The 21,617-nt window shown below is 42.4% G+C and overlaps 1 protein-coding gene across 4 annotated transcripts in view; it reads left to right on the top strand.

Moving 5' to 3' along the window:
* The window catches only part of LOC136877020 (protein big brother), a 213,039-nt gene that overhangs the window by 190,392 nt on the left and 1,030 nt on the right, over positions 1 to 21,617 (top strand). The window lies entirely within an intron of this gene.

Genomic DNA, 21,617 nt, shown 5'->3' with positions numbered 1-21,617 from the left:
ATCAATAGGTGATGTGTACACGCTGTTAAACATCGTTATTTTTGTGCTTTAAGTTCGTGCGTATAGGCTATGCTAAGATAGGAGTACAATCTAGCGGAAGAAGTTCAGGGTGATCTGTACACGCTTTGAAACATGATTATTCTTTGTACTTTAAGTTCATGCACATAGGTTATGCTAAGATAGCAGCACAATCTAGAGGAAGAAGTTTAGTACGAGAGTCGATGCTTGCAAAATCGATAAGTAATATGTACACGCTTTGAAACATGGCTATTCTTTGTACTTTAAGTTCATGGGTATAGGTTATGCTAAGATAGCAGCGCAATCTAGCGCAAGAAGTTTAGTACGAGACTCGATGAATGCGAAATCGATAGGTGTTGTGTACACGCTTTGAAACATGGCTATTCTTTGTACTTTAAGTTCATGCTAAGATACCAGCACAATCTACCTGAAAAAGTTCAGTACGAGATTCGATACATGCAAAATCGATAGTTGATGCGTACACGCTTTGAAACATGACTATTCATTGTACTTTAAGGTCATGCGTATAGGTTATGCTAAGATAGCAGCACGATCTAGCGGAAGAAGTTTAGTACGAGAGTCGATGCATGTAAAATCGATAGGTGATGTCTACACGCTTTAAAACATGGCTATTCATACTGCTGCTCTGTTCCTAAGATTTTTAAACATAGCTAATCCTAATGCTGCTCTTAACGACGTAGAGCTAAGGATTGATGAAGTGACCGTGACGTCACGACTACGTGCTCTTGTTTGGTAAACATAGCCACGTGCTTTTTTGACAGCTGTCTTCTTGACGAACCCTAACCTCACTTTGAAGGACAATAGAGCGTCGCTAACCTCACTGCTGCCATCTTTACGGCAGTAAACCTCAAGGCTGCCACCTTATGCATGTTACAGCGCGGAATTTAAAATCCAACAGCAGAACGTCGCTAACCTCACTCTTGCCATCTTGATGGGCTTAAACCTTACTGTTGCTACCTTGGTTATACGCTTTTGTGTTAGTTTACTATTAATCGCTAAGCTGTTCGCATCATCGAAGTAGAGAGTAACAAATGTCGAGTAGATTTAAAGAAGAATCTGTTAGCAGAAGATAAAAGTCCGTCATGGAAAAACCTATTTCTAGGTATATTTGCGAAGAGTGTGGAAAAGCATTTTCCCGAAGCTATCACAGGAGACGTCATGAGATATCATGTAGGACGATTTTTCAATGCAAACATTGTAGAAGAGAGTTCAAGGACGCATACAACGCTCAACGTCATGAAGCCGCGTGTAATGTAGCTTCATCGGGAACAAAATACAAAGAGCTCAACCATATTCCAGCGAACACTGATTTATGTTTAAAAAGTACACCTCTGCGAGAGATTTTTAATTCTCCCTTGCTGTCTAGGCCTGCTGCAAGTTCTGTTACTGAGCACAAACTTCAAGATAAAGAGAGGCAAGATCATGATTATGATAATAAGGATAATGATGTTGATCAAAACAGTAGTAAAGGGAAAGTAGAAGAAGAAAATTCATTGCCATTACAGCTTGATGATTTTACTTCATTTCCTAAGCCTACTACACGTTCTGTCGAAGTGCAAACATCTCAAGAAGAGATGCAAGGTAAAGAAGAAGGAAATTTCAACGCTTCATCGCTATCGAAACAAGTTATGTTTGTACCTAGAAACGCTACTGCTGAAGCACGTATTACATCAAAACAAGTCCCTGCACATCAACTGTCTGCATATAGACTCAAAGTTCACAACAAGCCTCTGTTACCCTATGTAGATATAAGCTACTGTAAAGACCCCAACGTACTCGTAAAACGTTTACAACTGCTAAGAGCCTATCATGATGCTGGTTACACACAGTACAAAGAAGATATTTTTGAAATAGAGTATGAATTACGTCGTGTAGGTATTATTAAGTAAGCGCTTACCCTCACCTAAGTCATCCATCTGTAGTATATAGTCGATCGAGTAGCTATATTCGTATAGATTATTTCCCAACATTCTCCCTTCCTTAGGGTGTTAACTCCGCCTCTAGTTGTAGAGCCGGTCTCAAGCCCGGATAAAGAGAGGAGAGGCGCCCTAGCCCATTAGCCCATTAGCCCATTAGCCCTTTAGCCCATTAGCCCTTTAGCCCATTAGCCCTTTAGCCAAGGAATGTGCGGTAATCTTCTTAGAACAAAGGTATCCCCTGACATGTTCTAAACACATGTTGTATCGAGTACAGTGTTCTATTATAGTCTTGATCACTTATTTAGTGTTCTAAACACTTCAATCAATGTTCCGATCACATGATAAAGTTAACGGCATAGAGTGCGGTGTTCGATTCTAGTCTTGTTATGTTTCTTTAGTGATTTGCAAGTCTAAACATGCATAATGACGTCATCACTGCAGCACATGCTTACTCTAGCTATCCCGATGCAGGTTTAAACTTGTTCGATAGAGCTATGCCTTGACATAAGAGGAGGCCTTAACAGCTTATGTATAGCCGCTATTGTTTAAAGATAGCTGCTGTGAAGAAAAAGCACGTCGAATTTTTCAAATTACCTGCCACCACATTTCAAAGGTATGAGGTTTAGTGCTGTAAAGATACCTGCACGATGCAAAGCTAACTTTCTTCATCAGAGCAGCCACCATCTTGTGTGAGCACCTCTAGGCCGTATCATAAGCAGCTGTGTATAGTCACCGTCTTGTCGCTGCTACCTCCCGCAAGCACCCCTAGGGCGTGTCATAAGAGCAGCAGCCATCTTGTGCAAGCGCTCTTAAGCTGTCTCATAAGAAGCTATGTATAGTCACCATCTTGTAGAATTAGATAGCTGCCAATGCCAAAGGGCCTAAGTAAGGATCGAACCGTCGATCTCATCATTAGACTATGTTTTTTCATGTTCCTGATACTGCAAACCTAGGTATCAGGTAGAAAAATTTTATCCGTTTTCGAGATATTTAACATTTTGCATTTAAGCCCCAAATTTAATGAATCGAACTTGCACGGCACGTTATACTCTCTACCATAGCTAGACCTGATCATGTTACGAAGACTTACTTCAATACAAGCTAAAACAGAGTGAATGCCAAAGGGCCTAAGTAGGAACCGAACCGTTGATCTCATCATTAGACTATGTTTTTCTTGTTCCTCGTACTGCGAACCGAGGTACTGGGCAGAAAATGTTTTGTCCGTTTTGCTCTACGATGCATCGCTTTCGAGATATTTAACATTTTGCATTTAAGCCCCAAATTTAATGAATCGAACTAGCACGACGTGTTAGCCTCTAAGCTAAGAGCAGCAGCCATCTTGCGCAAGCACCCTTAAGGCGTCTCATAAGGAGACGTGTATAGCCGCCATCTTGTGCCCGCCATCTTGCGCAAGCATCCTTAGGGCGTCTCTAGCCATCTTGTGCAAGGACCCTTAAGCCGCCTCATAAGAGCAACCGCCATCTTGCGCAAGCATCACTAGGGCGTCTCATAAGGAGCCTTGTATAACCGCCATCTTGCGCAAGCATCCCAAGGGCGTCTCATAAGAACCTGTGTATAGCAGCCATCTTGCGTAAGCACACTTAAGGAGTCATGTATAGCCGCCATCTTATGCAATTAGCGTCGAGAGAGGACTGCTGAAGAATTTTTCTTTTTAAATTATCCACCACCACATTTCAAAGGTATCTAGCTAAAGATAGCAGCACTGCGTATGACAGGTGACGAATTTACATCTACTACGATAAAGAGGGCAGCACGGTGCTCTCTGGATTAAAGATGGCGGATGACAGCTGTCAAAAAAGCACGTGGCTATGTTTACCAAACAAGAGCATGTGGAATTTGCCGCCACCACATTTCAAACTAAAGAGGGCAGCACTATGCTCTGTTGATTAAAGATGGCGGATGGTAGCTGACAAAAAAGGACGTGAGTTTGTTTCCAAACAAGAGCACGTGGAATTTTTCAATTTGCCGCCACCACATTTCAAAGGTATCTAGCTAAAGATGGCAGCACGGTGCTCTCTTGATTAAAGATGGTGGATGATAGCTAACAGAACTTTTCAAATTGCCCGCTACTACATGCTTAAGGTAGTAGCCATAAAGAGGGCAGCACGGTGTTCTGTAGATTAAAGATGGCGGGTGATAGGTGATGAAATTGCCCGCATGATAGCAGCACGGTGCTCTGTTGATTAAAGATGGCGGATGACAGCTGTCAAAAAAGCACATGGCTTTGTTTCCAAACAAGAGCACGTGGAATTTACCGCCACCACATTTCAAACTAAAGAGGGCAGCACTGTGCTCTATAGATTAAAGATGGCAGATGACAGCTGTCAAAAAAGCACGTGAGTTTGTTTTCAAACAAGAGCACGTGGAATTTTTCAATTTGCCGCCACCACATAGAGGGTAGCACTGTTCTCTCTGGATTAAAGATGGCTGCTTGTCGAAAAGCATTTTTCAAATTATCCGCCACCACATTTCAAAGGTAAGTAGCTAAAGAGGGCAGCACTGTGCTCTATAGAATAAAGATGGCGGATGACAGCTATCAAAAAAGCACGTGGCTGTCAAAAAGCACGTGGATTTGTTTATCTCGAGCTAGTGAGGTTAAGTTGGTAGCACTAAGGTTTAGGCCCGTCAAGATGGCAGCACTGCCGATGACAGGTGACGCAAGAGGGCAGCACAGTGCTCTGTGGTTTAAAGATGGCGGATGACAGCTGTCAAAAAAGCACGTAGCTGTCAAAAAGCACGTGGCTTTGTTTACCTCGCGCTAGTTAGGTTAAGTTGGTACCACTAAGGTTTAGGTCCGTCAAGATGGCAGTACTGAGGTTAGCGATGCGTTGTTGTCGATGACAGCTGTCAAAAAGCACGTGGCTTTGTTTACAAATCTGTTGAAAAGCACGTGGCTGTCAAAAAGCACGTGGCTTTGTTTACCTCATGCTAGTTAGGTTAAGTTGGTACCACTAAGGTTTAGGCCCGTCAAGATGGCTGTACTGAGGTTAGCGATGTGTTGTTGTCTGTCAAAAAGCACGTGGCTTTGTTTACAAATCTGTCAAAAGCACGTGGCTGTCAAAAAACACGTGGCTTTGTTTACCTCGCACTAGTGAGGTTAAGTTGGCACTACTGAGGTTTAGGCCCGTCAAGATGGCAGTACTGAGGTTAGCGATGCGTTGTTGTCTGTCAAAAAGCACGTGGCTGTCAAAAAACACGTGGCTTTGTTTACCTCATGCTAGTTAGGTTAAGTTGGCACTAGTGAGGTTTAGGCCCGTCAAGATGGCAGCAGTGAGGTTAGCGATGCGTTGTTGTCGATGACAGCTGTCAAAAAGCACGTGGCTTTGTTTACAAATTCAAATCTCGCGCCAAAATTCAAATTTCCCGCCAAAATTCAAATTTCCCGCGGGCGGCGGCGGCGGAGGCGGCGGCGGCGGAGGAGGAGGCGGCGGGAGGAGGAGGAGGCGGCCGAACCATCCAATTATACTACTACTGTAGCTGATCCTAGTTCGTGAACCATGGGCAACGGCTCAGTGGAATAGTAAGGGTTGGTCCTGAGAGTCGGGATACCAGTTGCTATAGGACAGGAGGGGACATCTTGGACATATTCTGAGTCATTGTCCTTCTTGTGCTCAGGCGGCTAGGACTATACAATCCAGTGGTGGTTACTAACACGTTAGAGGGGAGATCCTCACTGGGGCTGTGTGTAAGTAGGGCAGCATCCTGCTTCACAGGCTTTACAAAGCTCTGAATATTTTAAGCCAGCCTTGGACCTATGGGACTAACGAAGTCCCACTTCCATTTGACGGGCGATGGACTATTTGGAAAGAACTTGGCGAAGGAGATATTCGACGGGGCGCTATCAATATTAATGAGGCTTATGGGAGAAAGAATGTAGAACTGGTTAAGACAGCAAGGAGGATGCATCTAGACGTGTTAGTTGATGCTCGGGTAAAGGAATGTAATGAGGAAGAGATTAGATTATAAAGTGGTTCTCAATACGCGTTTAAAAAAGAAGGGCAGATGAATTCTATTGCACGTAACATAGTTTCTGTTAAGCACGTAACTGAGCGATGATGAGAGTATACTTAGCAGTGGAGGAATTAGGGCGAGAATTGCCTCGGTCTATTCGCCATGTGAGGTTGAAGATGAAGTTGATACATAGGCCTACTGCAAAACAGGGGCCAACATCAAGGATATGACAAGGTGTTGGGTAAATGTGGGAAAGATATGAAAGTTAATGTGAATGTAAAGAGTTTACTGAACTTCTGTGCTAGTGTGGGATTAGCAGCTACGAATAATAATAATAATAATAATAATAATAATAATAATACACAACGCACATATGCTACCCAATTTTTGTTTCGTATTTCAGTTCCGCTTTTCTTAAACCCTCAAGCACACGCGCCAGATCTTAGGACGCAGACACTCGCGTAGGGGTGCCTTCCACCCCACATATTATTGTATTGTAAAATATGAATTACTGTATTAATTGTAGCCAGAACGGTTCAAGAGCGGGGAGAGCACAGAAAAGTTATTTGTACATTTCACTAGGAAATAAAATGACTTGGGGTGGATTCCACTCCATACGCGTGTGTTTGAGGGTTAAGGAGCGAGGCCATTCGCTGTCAAACTTCTGCGGCAATAAAGTCCATCTGTAGCCCAAAAAGCACTGATAAATATAATTATGCAGTAAAACGTCAACCCCATGGTGCAACAGCCCCGAAAGGCCAGGGTCCGAAGGCCTGCAGGTTACGAGGTGTCGTGTGGTCAGCACGACGAATCCTCTCGGACGTTAATGTTGGTTTTTCCAGACCGGAGCCGCTATCTCACCGTAAGATAGCTTCTCAACTGTAATCACGAAGGTTGAGCGGACCTCGCACCAGCCCTCAGATCTAGGTAAAAATCCCTGTTCTGGCCGGGAATCGAAGCCGGTGCCTCCGGCTAAGAGGCAGGCACGCTACCCCTACACCACGGGGCCGACAGTATACAGTACACCTTCACTTCATCATATGCATGCAAGGGAAATATTATCAGCCATTGCAGAAACTGTTCATACGCGAACGAGCCGAAATCACGATCGACGTGTCGTCGGCTTCTGCTGAAAAGTAGTGACTATTTTGCGGAATTGTCAGTTCTCTCCTTGCTATTCATTGGGCATGTCTGTTCTGCATTATGTAGACCTAGCCTAGTCAGTTCCCCATCAGATGCCGTTCAGCATGCCCTCATGATGTGGCTTCAGGGACTGGAAGCAGACTATTTCAATGCCTTGGTGTACCGTTGAAACAAATGCTTTGACAAGAATGGTGACTAGCGTATCGGTGCCTCCTTATTATCTGCCTGTGAAATAGTTTCTCCGTGCGAACTCTTGTAACCGTTTTTTGAGGCATTTTCGTAAAAACGCACGTACACGCACACACACACACACACAACGAACTTATTTGAGTTATTGCATCGTTAAACCACTGCCTACCGAGCTCGATAGCTGCAGTCGCTTAAGTGCGGCCAGTATCCAGTATTCGGAAGATAGTGGGTTCGAACCCCACTGTCGGCAGCCCTGAAGATGGTTTTCCGTGGTTTCCTATTTTCACACCAGGCAAATGCTGGGGCTGTATCTTAATTAAGGCCACGGCCGCTTCCTTCCCAGTCCTAGCCCTTTCCTGTCCCATCGTCGCCATAAGACATATCTGTGTCGGTGCGACGTAAAGCCAATAGCAAAAAAAAAAATGCCTTGTCCACCACTGTTCTAGAACAGTATGAGATGTCCATACACACTATATCTCAAAGTACTGACATACTCAAAAGGACAACATTTAAATCAGACGCATTATAAAAAAAGTTACTTTCTGACCATAATGTTGCAACGAACTTATAACATCAAGTATTCCTGTTCCGGAAGCCAGGTGCTGAAGACTGATGAATATAGTTGATTTAGTGTTCCAGAGAGGTGACTTGTTTGTTATAAATATTTAAGTGATGTCGTTATCTTTCATTGGTGAAATGCTTCTTCTTCTCATTCTTATTCTTCTTATTGTTATTATTCTTATTCTTCTGGTGGGTGGTTCGGGATGTGGTTACTGGAGTCATGTCCTAGTTCGTGAACTATGCACAACGGCTGAGTGGCCTAGTAAGTGGTCCAGAGAGCCGGGATATCAGTTACTACTGAACAGGGATGGGCATCTCGGACATAGTATTCTGAGTTACCCTCCTTGTGCTCAGGCAACTAGGGCTATCAGATCCACTGCGATCTCTAAACTGTTAGAAGAGATTCTGAGTGGGACTGTGTTCGTAAGGCGGGCACCTTACTTCACGATAATTTATCGAATACGCTCAGAATGTTACCTAGGCCTTGTTTGGACCTATGGGACTGACGGAGCCCTGCTTCCATTTGACTGGCCGGGAACACCTTGTAAGCAACATGGTGAAGTAATGTCAGTAGGGAAGAAACCTAAACGAATTGAATGTCGGGTGAGGATAACAAAATTGGAACAGGTGGATCATTTCAAGTACTTAGGATGTGTATTCTCCCAGGATGGTAGTATGCTAAGTGAAAATGAATTAAGGTGTAGCAGAACTAATGCAGAGAACTACTAATTACAATCAACGGTATTCTGTAAGATAAGTCAGCTCTCGGACGAAACTATCTTTCCATCGGATTTGCTGTACAGGATTGAAACCTGGATGGACTCAAGATATCTCACCCATAAGTTGCAAGTATCTGGCATGGAAGTAGCGATAATAATTGCTGGTAATAACAGGTGGGAACAATAGTAAGAGGCTCCTCGAAATGAGAAGATAAGGACTGAGTTAAGAATGAAATCGATAGATGAAGCTGTACGCATAAACCGTTTTCGCCGGAGGGGTCATGTGAGTTGAATGGAAGAGGATGGATTACTGAAGAGATTAGGACTCGGCCCTTGAGGGTAAGGGAAGCAGAGGGAAATCACGACGACGATGATGGTTTTAATGATAAGAGTTGTGGAACTAAATGAGACCTCAGAACTAGTTACAAATAGTGGATTGTGGAGGTGCTTTCGTAATTCACAGAGGCTTGAGGACTGTGCGCTGAATAGCGTAACGGTCTATAATGAAGAGAGTTACTGCATGTATGTATGTACTGTACAGTTGCTTAAAAAAGAGTGAGAGCATGGTATTGTACCAGTATCTCGCGGATACACTTTTCTCAGAAATAACTGAGCCTAGAAATATGTTTGTTTTAAGTATTCAGAGGGTTTATATTTACTTGAGAGGCCTTAGTTCTTATCTAAAAATTAGACGAAATGTTACGTCTTCTCTACCTAGTTCTATCGAGTTAGGACCTGGACCCTAAAGAAAAGAGAAGTGAACCGATTAGAGGCATTTGTTATATGGACTTACAGAAAGACAATGCGGTTGAGGTGGACAGATAATGTCACAAATAGTTATATAAGGAGGCGAATCGGAAAGGGAAATGGAATAATAAATACTCTTAAAACCAGAAAGTTGCAGTATCTCCGGTAATGTGATGAGAGGAGAGAAATACCTAGATAAAAACTGATCGTTCAAGGGAAGATGCAAGGCAACGGGTAAGAAGACGTTTTGGATTGATAATCTGAATACTTGGTTGAACTGTTCCACTGTTGAGCTGTTACTTCCTGCAACATCTAAAGTTCTAAAGCAAGAATCTTGGTGATGGTAGCCGACCTTCTGAGAGAAGATAGCACTTGAAGAAGGAGATGAATTATATTTTGATAATAAAGTCTGATAAAATATTAAATACGAGGAACATTCAATACCATGCATTCATTTTTTGAAGGACAATACCAATGCATTTTGGTGAAATTGAAGATAGACGTATATAACTCACATACTCTATCAGTTTTGGGAGTGTGACTCAGCATGCGATGTTCGACGCTATTGCTTTGTAGTAAATTAACCATAATGTAAAAAAAAAAGTTTGTACTTCCTGGGCATACCATAAGAGGCTGATGAACGTAAATTTAGAACTTTTCACTCACCCAGTTCTGTAACATGGTCTGCTTTCCTTGGGCACGCGCGAGCACTTCCCCCAGCACGCGTCTGGAATTAGCGGAAGAAAGGACAGCAGACCTGCTCTAATGGACGGAGTGCTTCTGCCAGTGACAAGATACAACATCTTTAAAGTATGTGTGCATTTCTGACCTGTGTTTCTGTTGGCCAAGTTCAGTCCCGCAGAGTGTGTCTGCCTCTTAGTCGAAGGTCCTAGGTTCGAGTCCTGGCGCGTCAACGATTCAAATCCTAGTGCAAGGTTTGAAACGGGGGTTCATTCAGCCTTGTAAGGTCAAATGAGGTGCTGACTCAGTCGTTTTGACAGACCAAAGTCCTAAACGCTCTGTTTATTCAGTTTTTATTCTAGCAAGTGCAAGCTATAATATCTAATCCCTGGAATTTGTCAACCTAATCTATCTGCAGCACAGAAAGCAAAATAGGGCCCCTTAGAAGAAAACGTATCGATAACACCCACTAATGTACAGTAACTATAATAATGTAGTCTATATCACTTTCATAAACATAAGAATTATTATTATTATTATTATTATTATTATTATTATTATTATTATTATTATTATTATTATTATTATTATTATTATTATTGAATATCCAAAGCAGTTCGGAACCCTATTTTACTGTATCCTGGGGTTATAATTAAAATACATATTCAGTTTTACAATGAAAATGAATTCATGTAGCTAATCGACGGAAAATGAAGTGGATGACGTTAATAAAATATTTGTAACAGCATGGCTTCTTGAACAAATGATACAGGGGTTTTGATAATGCAATGTTACAATCATTCAGATGAGAGTTCAAGTCATGCCTTCTTCTTTCAAATGTAGCACATTCAAACAGCAGGTGATCCACCGTTTGTGAGGATCCGCAAACACACATGTAGCCATCAAGACGATTGATTCTGAATCGACGAAAATAATAACCAAATTTGCCACGACCAGTCAAAAATTGAGTAATTTCAAAGCTTGGCACCAACACGTTACTTTGCAGGCGGTGGGAAACCTCAGGGAAGAATATTTCTCTGGTGACTTGGCCTCTAGTGGAAGAAGTCCAGATGTTGTTCCATTGATGGATTACGTGCTTCTTTATGATTTTTTTAGCGTAGCTAGGTGACGTTTTGTCATAGAAATTTCCAAATTAGATGTAGTCGCTGCTTTCGCCAGAAGATCAGCTTTCTAGTTTCCAGATATTCCACAATGACCGTGAATCCAATCAAAACAGATGTGCGGACTTTCTTGAACTGTGGTTCTAATAGCTACAGCTATTGGATTCAGATTATATTTATTATTTATCGCATTCAGCCCAGCTTGCGAATCACTTAATAACCGAGATTTCTTATTGTTAGATTTGCACCATTCGATCGCAGACTTGATCGCCACAGTTCAGCCTGGAAAATAGAGCATGTGGAAGAGAGTTTGTACTGGGATGAGAACACCTCAGAATCGTTTTCAAGAACAACGAAGGCACATACAACTCTGTCCTGTTCATCTGTGCTTGGTATGTGAGATCCATCTGTGTAAATAAAGCAGTCATGGAAAATTGAACAATTTTCATAAATAAAGTTTTTGAAGAGACTTGGGTGATCAGACTGTAGAAAATGACAAGGTTGCTTTAGAGTGGTATTCAGAATGGGCATTGGTGACACTTTGTTTTTCTTCAAAAAAAGTGAGTTCAGCTTTTGCTATCGCCGTCAGAAATAGTGGCTCAATGCCTGTAATAAGAAGAGCTGCATCAGTAGAGATGGTGCGTTAAGCACGGGAAATACGAAGGGCAAATCATCTATGAATTTGCATCAATTTATGCTGAGCCCATTTCTTCTGAAGTGTTATTCGAAAAGAGGAAACGCAATACAATATCAGAGGTACAAACGCCGTATCATAAATAATTCTTAGTACCTCTGAATTTAGTCCCCAAGAAGGTCCGCGGGCAATAGCTAAACCTTGCATAAACTTACTGCCTTTCTGTTGTAGTTTGTTGAAATGGGCCCTGAAGGTTAGCTTCTTGTCAAGTACAACTCCTAGATAAAGAATATGATTTTCCATAGTGATATTTTATCCATTCATTTTAATTTTAGGCTTTCTTAGTTTCCTTCTCCTTGTAACAAGCATGGCCTTCGTTTTCTGGGGATTAAATTGTAATTTATTATCATAACCCCAAGTAAATAAAATGTCAAGAGACAAATTTGCTCTTACTTTCAGATCCCGCACATTATCTGCTTTAATTAAAAGAAGGGCGTCATCAGCGTAGGCCACATAAGAATTAACGTAAGAGTATACAATTAATTAATTATTAGATTTTATCTTGAAAGTTAAATATATTCTAGGCTAGAGATTGAAATAAAATATTTATAAGTATATTTGACTGTATTCACATTAGCACAATAAACCTGGACCATGCGTGTTCTTTCTGGTATGCAAAGGTATGGCACTCACTGTACGGGTGGTTTTCCTGACGCCAGTGGAACTGGCTCTTTCACATTCGGTGCCGAGGAGGCTGAGTTCAATAAGTGTGTCTTGGATCGTACCACTTCATAAATAGTTGTTTATAAGTTTCAGCATCTAAAATAATCGTTCGTCAGAAGAAACAGGAATAGTTATAAACGAACAAAATGCCGTGCGTAAGTTTAGGACATTAGCAACTCTGACATCTGTTACTAACAGCTTTGTTAAGTCAGCTACAGAGATTTTCAAGGCGATTTCTTTCTTCAGAGCCTTTCTGAAAACCTGATCTAGGAATTAAACGGATACATCTTCAAATTCATTTTATAAAGCTACTGTTGCAATAGTTAGACGCAGCCACCTGAATTCATCTACTTCAGATTTCTGAAAACGTTTTTCTTCAATCCATTCGAAAAAAAGTAAAGTTATATCACCTTTCCCGAGTGGACTGACATTCAGGTATAATTAATTAATTAATTAATTAATGTATTTTTTCAGAGAAAGTAAGCCCGGGACCCACCTGCATTAGCAGGTCTTGCAAACCCTAACGTTACAGCACTGGACCACTTCCGACGTTACCTTCGGAGACCTCCCTGTTGGGTTGTAATTGTTTACATTTATTGAACTGATCATTCAAAAATAACCACGGTCGCATTGGTTCTAAAGCACGAACGTCTACCAAGAAATTGAGGAATGTCTTCCTCTCACATTACGTTATTCATTGTTACCTCATTCAGACCTTGTGTCCAAAGTTTCTATCTAACGTTTTGTCTGAGGTGTCAACTTTTGAAATGGCTTCTACGAATTGATGGGCTTCATTGATTCTATATTTGGTAACATAATGCCATGTATCAGGAATTAACGGAGAAGAATAAATGGACAATAACTTCCAAGCATGACTGAACATGTACCATCTAGGTCTTCTTATTCTTCTTTTTCTTCTTCTTCTTAATCTGTTTAACCTCCAGGGTTGGTTTTTCACTCGGCGAGGGATCCCACCTGTACCGCCTCAAGGGCAGTGTCCTGGAGCTTCAGACTCCGGATCGGGGGATACAACTGGGGATGATGACCAGTACCTCGCCTAGGCGGTCTCATGTGCTATACTGAACAGACGCCTTGCGGGAGGATGGGAAGATTGGAAAGGATAGACAAGGAGGTGGGAAGGAAGCGGCCGTGGCCTTAGGTTAGGTACCATCCCGGCATTTGCCTGGAGGAGAAGTGGGAAACCACGGAAAACCACGATCGAACATGCCAAGTTGGGGACACAAGGCTAGCGCCTCAACCGTCTGAGCCACTCAGCCCCGCCATTTTGAAAAGATACCCACATCGAACTCTTGGGAGTGAAGTTCCTGCACGGTGGTGGCCGAGCGTTGCGTGATGGATGGGGGGCAATAGGGATCTAGTCGAGCTTGCACGCGAAGTGATGGGCAGGAATAGAAGCTAATGCCTGTGCTAAGGTCATAAATGACCCGCGCCGCCCCTGATTCCTTGGAGGCGGGGAACAGGGGAAAGGCCGACGAACACTCACCCCTCTCGATGATGTCGTGTCGCAGAAGGTCCTCGATGACCTGATCCTTCAAGGCTGATTGTCGTGTGGGCCTGAAGACAGGTTGACCCCAGTGGTCATTATGCGAGTAGCATAACGACCCATCGCAGTACCCAGGTAGGGAACCGGATGAGGCAGATCAACGCCAACGGAGATGTAGGAGACTGGAGCGTGCAGGCGAATTTCCGGTGGCTGGTGTTGGTGTTGAAGGTGTCCTGGCGGCGGCTCCGGGGGCGGGCGTGGTCTCATCCAGGGCTCACTGTAGTCAGCTTCAAGGTCACTACCGTCGTCGGAAGACTGACTGGAGGCGTCCGGGGTGCCGGAACCGATGAGGCTGCCCACTCGAGAGTCGTCGCACGTCCCACGGGACCGATTTCCATCTGAGCTCCTCAATACGATATATGTTGGGCCGCAGGGGTGGGTCTGCCCAAACCTCCTCCATGGTATCCGGATCGAATGATTGCCAATAATCTTGCAGCGTCGATGTTAGCTTCGGCCGGGGCGCGTAGCGACGAACTCTCTGGTCGCAGGCGAGGGGGACCTCCGACCAGGGGACCCTACGCGCCCGATGATGTGGTCTAGACATGACACTATGGGGAGTAACGAAGAAGGTGACGGTCCATCGTCCTCCGCCTAAAGCCGACTGAGGATGCTGGCTGGATGTAGAAATAAGTACCACAATCGGCATTGCAACAAGTGTTTTTCTGAAATTCGAACATCTTATGTGCAATCGTAATCTCGGATTCGAAAGTCGTTGGCATGTCGGGTTATTGGTGCTGCTTTACGGGGTCGAAGGATGGACACTTAACCCTTCGTCAATGCAGCGACTGTAGGCTTTAGAACTATGGACGACCGGGTGAGTTGGCCGTGCGGTTAGGGGCGCGCGGCTGTGAGCTTGTATCCGGAAGATAGTGGGTTCGAATCCCACTGTCGGCAACCCTGAAAATGGTTTTCCGTAGTTTCCAATTTTCACACCAGCAAATGCTGGGGCTGTACCTTACTTAAGGGCACGGCCGATTTCTTGCCACTCCTAGACCTTTCCTATCCCATCGTCGCCATAAGACCTATCTGTGTCGGTGCGACGTAAAGCCACTGGCAAAAAAAAAAACTGTGGACGTATGTCAGAATGTTGGGTAGACCACGACACTAAAGGGGTGGTTCTGCCTCGTGCCGGGAAATAGGGTGAAGTTTTGCCATTCAGAAAACGTCCGAAAGCAGCTTATTTACATGCCCTGAAATGACAAATACAACCTGCTAAAAATGATCATAAAAGGGAATCATGGACGTGGGCGAATAAAATTATCCTGGACCTCCAACAGTACAGCAGTTCGACATCCACGACACGGCAACTCAGCGCGGATATAGGAACACGTATTCAGTCAGGGCCACCACAAGAATAAGAATAAGAAGAAGAAGGTGAAGGTGTGTGTGTGTGTGTGTGTGTGTGTGTGTGTGTGTGTGTGTGTGTGTGTTAACCCGATTGAAGTCCCCATTCATTCTTATAGAAACACTTTCAGATTTTAATCAGATTTAAAGCATGAAGAAACAATCCATCTCTTATGTCACGAGCGCAACACTGAAACATGTTTCTGTGTTTCTACCGACAGTGTCTATCTATAATCCCTGCGTCTATGTTATCTTAGTCTAAAACTGAACCAATAATAATGTTAGTGTGACGTAAATGCAATAACTACTTTTACGGTTTTCGAAGACGCCGAGGTGCCGGAAGTTTGCCCCGTGGGAGTTTTTTACGTCCCGTTAACCGTCACGGAGCTGACGTATTTGAGCACCTTCAAATACCACCAGACTGAGCTAGGATAGAACCTGCCAACTTGGGCTCAGGAAGCGAGTGCATTAACCGTCTGAGCCACTCCGGCTGAAACTGAACTAATTGAACTTAAATCCATACCTTACGTGGCATATAAAATATTATTTTTGTCGTACGTCCGATTCCACGAATCTATTAATTTGCTATCATCTGTAACATGATGTTTGTTGACTAAACGTGGCATCACAAATCGAAGGAATCTGTTTCCAACCGCTCTTAAAAGGTTAACTTATATTGTAGTCAGATCTGCCTAGCCGATACATCTATTATACATAATAATGCTCATTGAGAGCTCAATCAGCTATAGGTTTTGGTGTCGATCAGTGCAATTTGGTAGTGAACTAGAAATGAATTTTAAAAAGGGTTTCTGATTTTTCGCAAAAATAAAAACAAAATACACCCACATATTAGCAGAAAACACGGAGATGGAAATCTGAACTAAACGTATCTCCGGTTATTTGTGAATCCTCAAAAGCTACCAGCTCTAATTTATGTGCCACAAACATCTTGCGTGTAAGTTAGGGACAAGCCCTCCCTCTTTTCAATTCCTAGGTACGCCACTGAGAAGAAGAATATCCTCGCTTGTTGAACATTGCCAGTCTTCGATAACAGGCTTTAATCTCTAGTTCAGGGCAGATGGAACACACTGAAAATGTCTCTGCTGGAGAGAGAGGTTACTTCTATTCTGTATCTTGGCCTATATTTCATGCGGTGTCGTAACCCGCTAAGCAGCGACATTCACTGGAGGCACGATATATGACCCGAGTGGAACTCAATGCTGTCTGTTTGCGTTTTGAGCCTCAAGACTTGCCCCAGGGCACGTACACACTTTCCTTAAGCCCTCATCAATTGCGAGCGCACGAGACTAAACACTCGGGACACGTAGCCATGCGCTCGATGTTTGTGGCCTTGCTTTATGTACCGTGGTCCCCTAAGCAGTTAGAGAGGATATTGACATGATTTAATAGAAATAATAATAATAATAATAATAATAATAATAATAATAATAATAATATGAGCCTAGGACCAAAGTTCGAAAATGGAATTTGGATGAAAAAGAAACCACACGAATTTTTTCAATTCACAGAAAAAATCACAGACACCATCAGAAAGAGACGACTAAAATTCTACGGACACCTACACAGAATGGATAACAACAGGCTGACAAAGAAAATTCTAAATCTAGCTCTAACCCTGAAAATCCGCAACAATTGCTTAGCAGAAATTCATGAAGATCTACACAAAATGGGTATTGAGGACGAAACCATTCAAGATAGAATGAAATTTAGAAGCTTAGTAAACAAACATAAATTTGCAGAGAAACCAACAAGAAAAAATACAGGCTGGACAGAAACACGCAGAAAGGAACACAGTGAAAAAATGAAGAAATATTGAGAAGAAAAGAAGAAGAAACAATGTGCAAAATAAGTTCAAACGCGCTCCACAGTTGGGCACAATGAATCAAAAAAAATATGAGCCTCCGTGGCTCAGACGGCAGCGCGTCGGCCTCTCACCGCTGGATACCGTGGTTCAAATCCCGGTCACTCCATGTGAGATTTGTGCTGGACAAAGTGGACGCAGGACAGGTTTTTATCCGGGTACTCCGGTTTTCCCTGTCATCTTTCATTCTAGCAACACTCTCCATTCTCATTTCATAGCATCTATCAGTCATTAATAAATCACTTTGGGAGTGGCGACCCCATCGTACTAATAGCCTGGTATATGATTCCTTCATTATATCCCTGACTCGGTCAATGGCTGGAAAACAGGTTGTAGGTTTTCAATAATAATATAAGATTAAAAACGTTTGTACCGTACGCGATTCGGAGCGTGGAATGTTGTAAGTTTGAATCGTTGTAGTAGGTTAGAGAATCTGAAAAGGGAGATGGATAGACTAAAGTTAGATGCACAGTACGTTGGCAGTAAGAACAGGGATGTTTGGTCAGGCGACTACATAATTATCAACACAAAATCAAACAGGGAAAATGCAGGAGATGGTTTAACAATGAATAAGAAAAGAGGGCAGCGGGTAAGCTGCTACGACCAGCATATGGAATGGATTATTGTTGTCAAGGTAGACACTAAACTAATGCCCACCATAATAGTGCAGGTCTATATTCCCACTTGTTCGGAGGGGATGACGAAATCGAAAGAATATATGAAGAGAGAGAAGATTTAATACAATATGTAAAAAGGCGACGAGAATCTTATCGTGATGGGAGACTAGAACGCAGTGGTAGGCCAAGGAAGAGAAGGTAATACAATAGGAGAGTATGAATTAGGACAAAGGAATGAAAGAGGAAATCGGCTGGTTGAATTCTGCACCGATCATAATTTAGTCCCTGCTAATACTTGATTCAAACACCACAAACGATTACTGTATACGTGTATGAGACCTGGATACACTGGAAGGTATCAAATAGACTTCATTATGATTAGGCAGAGATTCAGAAACTAGGTGTTGAATTGCAAAACTTTCCCAGGAGCAGATGTGGACTCTGACTACAACTTGTTGGTCATGAAATGCTATCTGAAATTGAAGAAAGGAAAGAATGCAAGGAGATGAGATCTAGACAAGTTGAAAGAAAGTCTGAGAGATTGTTTCAAGGAACATGTTGTACAAGGACTAAATGAAAAGGCTGAAGAAAACACAATAGAAGAAGAATGGACAGTCGTGAAAAATGAGGTCAGTAGGGCTGCTGAAGAAATGTTAGGAAGAAAGGAAAGATCACCTAAGACTCAATGGATTACTTAGGAGATACTAGACCTGATTGGTGAACGACGAAAATACAAGAATGCAAGAAATGTCAGGGGCAAAAAAGAATACAGGTGAATACATAATGAAGGGTATAGAAAGTGCAAGATAGCTAAGGAAGAATGGCTGAAAGAGAAGTGCAAGGATGATGAAGATTGTATGGTCTTAGGAAAGGTAGATGCTGCATACAGGAATTCTACGAACAAGTGAACCAATCCTGACTTTACGTCTGATCTTAGAGGATTGAATGAAGAAGGACAAGCCCACGCACATGGTGTACGTACGTCTAGGAAAGGCATTCGATAATGTTGATTGGACCAAGCTATTTGAGATTCTGAAGGTGATTGGGATCAGATACCGAGAACGAAGAACGAATCTACAATCTGTATAAAAATCAGTCTGCAGTGATAAGAATCGAGGGCTTTGAAAAAGCAGGAGCAATCCAGAAAAGAGAGAGGAAAGGTTGCAGTTTGCCCCCCTCCCTTTCAATGTTTATATAGAACAGGCAGTAAAGGAAATCAAAGAGGAATATGGAAAGGGAATCACAATTCAAGGAGAGGAAATGAAAACCCTGAGATTTACCGATGATATTGTTATTTTATCTGAGACTGAAGAAGATCTAGAGAAATTCCTGAATAGTATGGACGGAGTCTTGGGTAAGAAGTACGAGATGAAAATAAATAAGCCTAAAACAAAAGCTTGAGTCTCCAAAGTGTAGAAACATTTTCTGGTTTTCGCAATAATTATTTCCTGTTATGAAAATTTGGTAAGTCCATATGTCGAACCGAATATAGATACTATCTGTGTAACAAGTGCATCTCGGAAATCTGGTTTGGGGAACGTTCGACCCGTATTCAATTCCTTTAAGACTTCATTTCCTAATCTAATATTACCAGCATCGCAAACACAGCCTTCGGTTACAAATTGTCCAGCTATGGCGTATTCAATCGATGGCAACAATGTTCGTAACAGGTATCAAATGGAACTATTAAATTTACAGTGTGACGATTCGCTGAAGGTCAAATATAAACACAAGGAGGACTTGGCTGATTTGCATAAGTGATGGCGTTACATCGATAAACTAAAAGAAACACGAAACAGAAAATGTAGGCAAATGTCCACGAAATGGTTCTATATGGCTCTCTTCTAAATTGCAGAGAAAATGGTGTTATGTTCTGTTCAGTTTACGTTATAACAGGCTGGCGTAAACGACAACTAGAATTGTTATATATTTTCTCATAACTTAGAAACTGAATTGTTTATGATGTATGACCAGTTGTGTATTTCAAGCAGTCAGCATTAAAATTACGATGTTCAAGACGTAAGTTACGTTACTGACACCAGATATTTCCTTTTTTCTGTTACATCGCTGCATTCTGCTCGCCTCAGACCACTTCCTCTTCTCTTGAGGTTGTGAGAAAGCAGTGCAGTGCACGGTGACTTCCTGTCCTCCGCGGGGCTAGTTTACCTCATATTGGGAAAAATCACTCCATTTATCTTAAGATGAGATTAGTCCCGATAGTGTCTTCTGTCTTTTTCTAGAGTACTCAAACGTGGCCTTTTTTTTCTTTAACTACAATTTGCTTTTAGGGCACACCGACACAGATAGATTTTTATGGCGGCGATGGGACAAGAAAGGGCTAGGAGTGAGAAGGAAGCGCGGCAATGACCCCAGCATGGTGTGAAAATGGGGAAACTACGGTAAAACCATCTTCAGGGCTGCCGACAGTGGGGTTCGAACCCACTATCTACCGGATAGTGCAGCTGCGTGCCCCTAATCGCACGGCCAACTCGCCCGGTAGCATGGACCTTAAGAACTGCATAGGGTATATTGGAATGTGGTGCTGGAGAAGAACGCTTCGTATTCCTTGATCATTTCGAAACAATGAGTCCATCCTCAAGGAGATGAGCATCATTATCATGCTATTGGTAGTTTACCAATAAATAATTGTTCAGTTCTTTCATCAGATCATGCGACCTTGAGAAGGTAGATTCGAAAAACACACAATCCTAGGAAATGACCCTAGGAAGAGGAATGGTGGGCGAACTCCTACATTTTAAACAGACTGTAACTGGAAGATCCCTCACATAAGGACACAAGGACTACATTTCGCAGAAGACTACGAAGGGTGGAGACTTATACAGAGAGATGTTATCAGAGATCATGATCTTCAGGATTAGGGAACGACAGTTCTCATTAATTACAAATGCAGACAGCAATACAGAATTCACAACACAGTTCATAATGAATATTTCAAATTTGAAGGCTATCAAGAAACCCACTGTATCTCCACGGATGGATCCAGCAAGCGTGCAGAGATTGTGGCCATTTACAGGAAGCCGAACATCTGCTTTGTTATTGATCCAACATTACTGTATCGTTTGAGGGTAACAATTCACAGGCCAAGGAAGTAAGTGGTGGGAGGTGATTGGGTTGCTGATCGCTAGATGAGGATCTGTTACAACATTTTCAATTAATTTCTTCTCTCGTTTTAGAATTCCTGTATCGTTTTTAGAATATATTTGTTTAGATGTTTTACGTATTTCACTGTCAATTGTAAATCGCCATTTGTAAGTAAAAATTCTTGTCCGGGATAGCTGCACAACAGAGGAATCTCAGAATAAAAATATACAGGGTGGTCCGAAACAACGTGAACAGGGTATATGTGCTTTAAAGAATTGGCCATACTAATGAATACAGTAATTTGAAAAAAAAAACATTAAATTTTATGTCCCACACTGTTGTTATTTTATTAACTGTGAAGTTAGCCAATCAGATCGCTTCACGGGCGAGTTCAAATGGGCTTTGCGAAGCGATCTTGCTAAATCTGCAGGTGATTCAAGACCGGCTTGAGAACCACGCTGAGAAATCAGCACCAAACACAAACACGCCGTGGGTTTCAGCCGGTGTCACTGGCATTAGTGCCAGTCTCAAGCCGCTTTTAGATCTTTTTTTTATTTATTTATTTATTTATTTATTTATTTATTTATTTTTTTGCTATTTGCTTTACGTCGCACCGACACAGATAGGTCTTATGGCGACGATGGGACAAGGAAGGGCTAG

This window comes from Anabrus simplex, chromosome 7, assembly GCF_040414725.1.
Source record: "Anabrus simplex isolate iqAnaSimp1 chromosome 7, ASM4041472v1, whole genome shotgun sequence".
Taxonomy (NCBI): Eukaryota; Metazoa; Arthropoda; class Insecta; order Orthoptera; family Tettigoniidae; genus Anabrus; species Anabrus simplex.
Note: the sequence above shows the minus strand (reverse complement) of the source record. Positions and strands in the feature narration are given on the sequence as shown.